This window comes from Hordeum vulgare, chromosome 3H (genome assembly GCF_904849725.1).
Source record: "Hordeum vulgare subsp. vulgare chromosome 3H, MorexV3_pseudomolecules_assembly, whole genome shotgun sequence".
Lineage (NCBI taxonomy): Eukaryota > Viridiplantae > Streptophyta > Magnoliopsida > Poales > Poaceae > Hordeum > Hordeum vulgare.
In genome coordinates, this window is record NC_058520.1 from 37793989 (window position 1) to 37801405 (window position 7417).

Sequence of the window (7417 nt, forward strand, 5' to 3'; positions counted from 1 at the left end):
AATCTTGAGAAGACATCTTGCCCTAAATCTGCGGCAGAAAACAGGCTCGAAACGAAAACAGAGGAAAATTGCGTGATACAAGGGTCAGACCTTTCGGGAGAATATATAATGATTTTTTCCAGACCAGAAGAAGTACTCCGCAAGAAAACGGAGTCCGGGAGGCACACGAGGTGGCCACAAGCCCCCCAGGCGCGGCCAGGGGGTGGCCCGCGCCTGGCAGGCTTGTCGCCTCCTCGCGCGCTTTCCGGACTGCTTTACATTTTTCTATTTTCTGAATATTCCAAAACAGAGAAATAATCCTACTGGAAAAGTTTTGGGGTCTGTTTACTTACGAATCACATACCTCTTCATTTTCGGAGTCTGAAACAGGCTGATAAATATACCTTAGGTACTCCTCCGGAGTTATGGTATTGATAATATTGCTTTCAACATTTATGGGAGTACCTGAGATATAATGCTTGATTCTTTGCCCATTTACTACTCTCGGAAAATTACCTTCCGTATTGTTGATCTTGATGGCACCGGGACGATATACTTCCTCAACAATGTAAGGACCTTCCCATTTATAGAGAAGCTTGCCTCCAAAAAAATCTTAAACGAGAATTATATAGCAAGACATAATGAACTACATTGAACTCACGCTTTTGTATCCTTTTATCATGCCACCTCTTAACCTTTTCTTTGAACAACTTGGCATTTTCATATGCCTGAGTTCTTCATTCATCAAGCGAGCTAATGTCAAATAACCTCTTCTCACCAGCAAGTTTGAAATCAAAGTTGAGCTCTTTGATTGCCCAATAAGCCTTATGCTCTAGCTCATGAGGTAAATGACATGCTTTACCGTACACCATTTTGTACGGAGACATGCCCATGGGATTCTTATAGGCAGTTCTATAAGCCCACAGTGCATCATCGAGCTTCTTAGACCAATTCTTTCTAGACCTATTGACAGTCTTTTGCAGAATTAGTTTAATCTCTCTATTGCTTAGCTCTACTTGACCACTGGACTGAGGATGATACGGAGACACAATTCTATGGTTGACATCGTACTTAGCAAGCGTTTTACGGAAAGCACCATGAATGAAATGTGAACCACCGTCGGTCATTAGATATTTAGGGACTCCAAATCTAGGGAAAATAACTTCCTTAAGCATCCTGATAGAGGTGTTGTGATCAGCACTACTAGTTGGGGTAGCTTCTACCCACTTAATGACGTAATCAACATTTACTAGGATATCAGTATACCCGTTGGATTATGGAAAAGGTCCCATATAATCAAAGCCCCAAACATCAAATGGTTCAATGACAAGTGAATAGTTCATAGGCATTTCTTGAAGTTTACTGATATTACCTATTCTTTGACATTCGTCACAAGACAAGACAAACTTACGGGCATCCTTGAAGAGAGTGGGCCAATAGAAACCGGATTGCAATACCTTGTGTGCAGTTCTATCTCCCTCATGGTGTCCTCCGTAGGACTCGGAGTGATACTTCTGTAGGATCTGTCCCTGTTCATGTTCAGGTACACAACGTCTAATAACACCATCTACTCCTTCCTTATAAAGGTGAGGATCATCCCAAAAGTAATGTCTCAAGTCAAAGAAGAATTTCTTCTTTTGCTGGTAAGTGAAACTAGGTGGTATATATTTAGCAATGATATAGTTTGCATAATCAGCATACCACGGTGCACTACGTGAAGTATTGATGACATTCAATTATGTAAGATCTGAACATTTCACATGCAAACACGACTGCTAAAAATTCCTTCTCCGTAGTAGCATAGTTTCTTTGGGCACTGTCTACAGTTTTACTGGCATAGTGAATAACATTCAATTTCTGATCAACTCTTTGCCCTAGGACAACACCAACAGCATAATCACTAGCATCACACATGATTTCAAAAGGTAAGTTCCAATCAGGTGGTTGAACAATAGGTGTAGTTATCAAGGCCTTCTTAAGTATTTCGAAGGCTTCCTCACAATCATCATCAAAAACAAAAGGAATATCCTTTTGCAAGAGATTGGTAAGAGGCCTAGAAATCTTAGAGAAGTCTTTAATGAACCTTCTATAGAAACCAACATGACCAAGGAAACTTCTTATACCTTTGATATCTGTGGGGCATGGCATTTTCTCGATTGCATCAACCTTAGCCTTATAGACTTCAATAGCTCTTTCAGAAATTTTATGTCCTAAGACGATACCTTCATTAACCATAAAGTGGCACTTCTCCCAATTCAAGACAAGATTGGTGTCTTTACATCTCTGCAAGACTCGATCAAGGTTGCTGAGGCAATCATCAAAAGAAGACCCGTAGACGGAGAAGTCATCCATGAAAACCTCAACAATCTTTTCACAAAAGTCACAGAATATAGCCATCATGCATCTTTGAAAGGTGGCAGGTGCATTACAAAAGCCAAAAGGCATACGTCTATAAGCAAAGGTACCGAAATGGTACGTGAAAGTGGTTTTCTCCTGATCAGATTGTGCAACAGGTATTTGGGAGAAACCAGAATAACCGTCTAGAAAGCAGAAGTGTGTGTGTTTAGACAGTCTTTCTAGCATTTGGTTGATAAAAGGCAAAGGCTAATGATATTTCCTAGTGTCCTTATTCAATTTCCTAAAATCGATCACCATCCTATAGCGAGTAATAATCCTCTGTGGGATCAATTCATCCTTATCATTAGGGACAACGGTAATACCTCCCTTCCTAGGGACGCAATGCACCGGACTCACCCAATCACTATGAGCAACAGGATAGATAATACCTGCTTCCAGGAGCTTTAGTATTTCTTTTCTTACTACCTCTTTCATCTTAGGATTTATCTCCGTTGATGAGCATCAACTGGTTTGGAATCAGGATCAGTTTTAATCTTGTGCTGGCATAGAGTGGGACTAATGCCCTTAAGATTATCAAGAGTATATCCAATAGCAGCACGGTGCTTCCTCAGAGTTTTTAATAACTTCTTTTCTTCATGCTCTGAGAGGCTAGCACTAATAATAACATGATATATCTCTTTTTCATCAAGATAAGCATACTTAAGAGTATCTGGCAACTGTTTAAGCTCGAACACAGGATCACCTTTGGTGGGGGTGGATCCCCAAGCAGTTCAAGATGCAAATTATTCTTAAGGATAGGATATTGTTCTAAGACAACTCTATCTATCTCATCCCTTTCATCCATATGCATATCATTTTCATGCTCAAGCAAGTATTGCTCTAAAGGATCAGTAGGAGGCACATCAATAGAAGCTAGGGCAATAATTTCATCCTTACTAGGCAACTCCTTTTCATGAGGTTGTCTACCAAACTTGGAGAAATTGAACTCATGTGACACACCTTCAAAGCCAACAATGACAGTTTGCTTCTCACAGTCAATATGAGCATTGATGGTATTGAGAAAAGGTCTGCCAAATATGATGGGACAAAAGCTATCTTGTGTGGTAGCAAGAACGAGGAAATCAGCAGGATACTTCGTTTTACCACACAAGACTTCAACATCCCTAACAATTCCCATAGGGCAGATAGTATCTCTATTGGCAAGTTGAATAGTGACATCAATGGGCTCTATCTCGACAGGTGCAATCTCGTCTTTAATTTCATCATATAAGGATTGAGGTATTGCACTAACACTAGCACCCACATCACATAAACCATGATAACAATGATCTCCTATATTAACAGAAACAACAGGCGTGCCAACAACAGGCCTATGTTTGTCTCTAGCATGTGGTTTAGCAATTCTAGCAGCATCTTCACAGAAGTGAATATCATGGCCATCAACATTGTCGGATAGGAGGTCCTTGATAATAGAAATGCTAGGTTCAACTCTAATTTGCTCAGGGGGTGTAGGTGTTCTAATGTAGCCCCTACGTATCACAGTTGAAGCTTTAGAATGATCCTTTATCCTAACAGGGAAAGGTGGTTTCTCAATATAAGCACTGGGAACAATAGGATCATTATAGGCAATGACTTCTCTTCAACTGGATTGGGTTTAACTACATTGACTTCTAAGGGAGGATGATATTTAAACCACTTCTCTTTGGGGAGATCAATATGAGCAGCAAATGATTCACACAATGAAGCTACTATCTCAGAGTCAAGTCCATACTTAGCGCTAAAATCACAAAAAAGTATTTGTTTCGACAAAGTATTTAACGCAATCAAACTTGAAATTCATACCTGACTCCTTACCTTATTCAAGCTCCCAATCTTCAGAGTTGCGTTTAATTCTCTCCAATAAATTCCATTTGAAGTCAATATCTCTCTTCATAAAAGAACCGGTACAAGAAGTGTCAAGCATGGTGCAATCATCATGAGAGAGCCGAGCATAGAAGTTTTGAATGATAATTTCTCTCGAGAGCTCGTGGTTGGGGCATGAATATAACACTGATTTAAGCCTCCCCCAAGCTTGAGCGATGCTTTCTCTGTCACGAGGCCAAAAATCATAAATATAATTCCAATCACGATGTACTAAATGCATAGGATAATTTTTTTTGATGAAATTCCAATTTCAATCGATTGTAGTTCCATGATCGAGTATCATCACATAGCCTATACCATGTCAACGCCTTATCCCTCAAAGATAAGGGCAAGACCTTCTTCTTGACCTCATCCTCAGGAAAACCTGCAAGCTTAAATAAACTACAAACTTCATCTACATAGATTAGATGCAAGTCTGGATGTGATGTTCCATCTCCTGTAAAAGGATTAGCCAGCAGTTTCTCAAGCATACCTGAAGGAAATTCATAGCAAATATTTTCAGTAGGTGCAGCAGGTTGAGGAGCAACCCTTTGTGCTTCCATTCAAGGTGAAGATACCCCGAACAAGCCCCTCAAAGGATTAGTTTCCATAGTGACAAGTGACAATAAATTGCAGAACATTATATAAATGTTTCCTTACCAAATTCCACTTACCAAAGGCGCTTCACTCCCCGGCAACAACGCCATAAAAGAGTCTTAATGACCCACAAGTATAGGGGATCTATCGTAGTCCTTTAGATAAGTAAGAGGGTCGAACCCAACGAGGAGCAGAAGGATCTCACAAGTGGTTTTCAGCAAGGTAATCTCTGCAAGCACTGAAATTATCGGTAACAAGTAGTTGTGTGGTGAGATGATTCGTAGCAAGTAGCAAGTAAAAAAAGTAACAACGGTGCAGCAAAGTGGCCCAATCCCTTTTGTAGCAAGGGAAAAGCTTGGGCAAACTCTTATAGGAGGTAAAGCGCTCCCGATGGCACATGGGAAATTCTGTCAAGCTAGTTTTCACCATGTTCATATGATTCGCGTTCGCTACTTTGATAGTTTGATATGTGGGTGGACCGACACTTGGGTACTGCCCTTACTTGGACAAGCATCCCACTTATGATTAACCCCTCTCGCAAGCATCCACAACTACAAAGAAGAATTAAGACAAAGTCTAACCATAGCATTAAACTAGTGGATCCAAATCAGCCCCTTACGAAGCAACGCATAAACTAGGGTTTAAGCTTTTGTCACTCTAGCAACCCATCATCTACTTACTACTTCCCAATGCCTTCCTCTAGGCCCAAATAATGGTGAAGTGTTATGTAGTCGATGTTCACATAACACCACTAGAGGAAAAACAACATACAACACATCAAATTATCGAACGAATACTAAATTCACATGACTACTTATAGCAAGACTTATCCCATGTCCTCACGAACAAAAGTAACTACTCACAAAGCATAATCATAATCATGACCATAGAGTTAATGAGTAGCATCAAAGATCTGAACATATAATCTTCCACCAAGTAATCCAACTAGCATCAACTACAAAGAGTAATTAACACTACTAGCAACCTTACAAGTACCAATCGGAGTGGCGAGATGGAGATTGGTTGCAAGAGATGAACTAGGGTTTGGAGATGAGATGGTGCCGATGAAGATGTTGATGGTGACGAGTCCCCTCCGATGAGAGGAGTGTTGGTGATGACGATGGCGACGATTTGCCCCTCTGGGAGGGAAGTTTCCCCGGCAGGATCTTCCTGCCGGAGCTCTAGATTGGTTCTGCTCAAGTTCCGCCTCATGGTGGCGGCGATTCCTCCCGAAAGCCTCCTCTTCATTTTTATGGAACGAAACCCTCCTTATAGCAAAAGATGGGAACCAGAGGGGCAACAGGGGGCCCACAAGCCACCTAGGCGCGGCCAGGGGGGTAGGTCGCGCCTGGCAGGCATGTGGCTTCCTGGTGGCTCCCATGTGGTACTTATTCCGCCCAGTATTTTTTATAGAATACAAAATAATTCCTCGTTGATTTTCACGGCTTTTGGAGTTGCGCAGATAGGTATCTCAAACTTGCTCCTTTTTTAGACCAGAATTCCAGCTGCCCGCATTCTCCCTCTTCATGTAAGCCTTATAAAATAAGAGAGAAAAGGCATAAGTATTGTACCATGAAGTGTAATAACAACCCATAAAGCGATAAATATCAACATTAAAGCATGATGCAAAATGGAGGTATCAGGGTCCTTTAGTCCCGGTTGGATCTACCAACCGGGACTAAAGGGTTGGTCCTCGCAGCCGAGGGATGGTGGTAGTTTAGTCCCACCTCGCCAAGCGAGAGGCACTCGCACCGTTTAAAAGCTCGCCTGCGCTACATTGGCAAGATCTTCTCAAAGCAGACACATGTCATCGTCTAACCCAACCCCTCTCTACCCTATGGGTCCTTCTAACAACAGATATTCGTGCCCGCGAGCCTGCATCATCGCCCATATATAGTTGGATTTCTAGTCGTATGCAGGCCATGGTATGAATTCTCCTCCTAGTAGGCGGGATTTTTTTTTTGCATATGTTAGGTCAACTTTTTGACCTTCTTCAAATCACATCCTAATTTCTATACACACTCATTTTTTCTATTTTTGACATTCTTCAAATCACATCCTAATTTTTTGACCTTCTTCAAATCATATGGTGTGTGAATTCGAAGCCACCAACCCGGACTAAAGGTATTTTTCCTATTTTTAGTTTTTAAACTTTTTTTGGATATTTTAATTTTAATTTTCATTTAAACAGATTCAAAAACAGTAATTTTTGACCTTTTTAGGATATTTGAATCTTAGTTGGACAAAATTTATATAGCTTTAAGTTAATATTATTTTGATCATAACTAGATTTTTATAAAAGCTTTTGAGCTAAATGACCGTGAAAATGAAAAACACTACAAATGAACTCTGAAAAGGTTGAAATTTGACATGGTATCATCATTTCACCCACATAGCATGTGATAGAAATTTGAGAGGGTTACGGCAAAAACTAGATGAACTTCGTGTACAAATTGGACGATCTCTTTCGAAGTATGAGGGTTTCGATGAATAGTCATGTGTTACAAAGGCATTTCATTTTTTAAACTTATTTCAATTTTCAACCCTTTGTAACTTCAATTGCTATTTTTCATGCATTTTA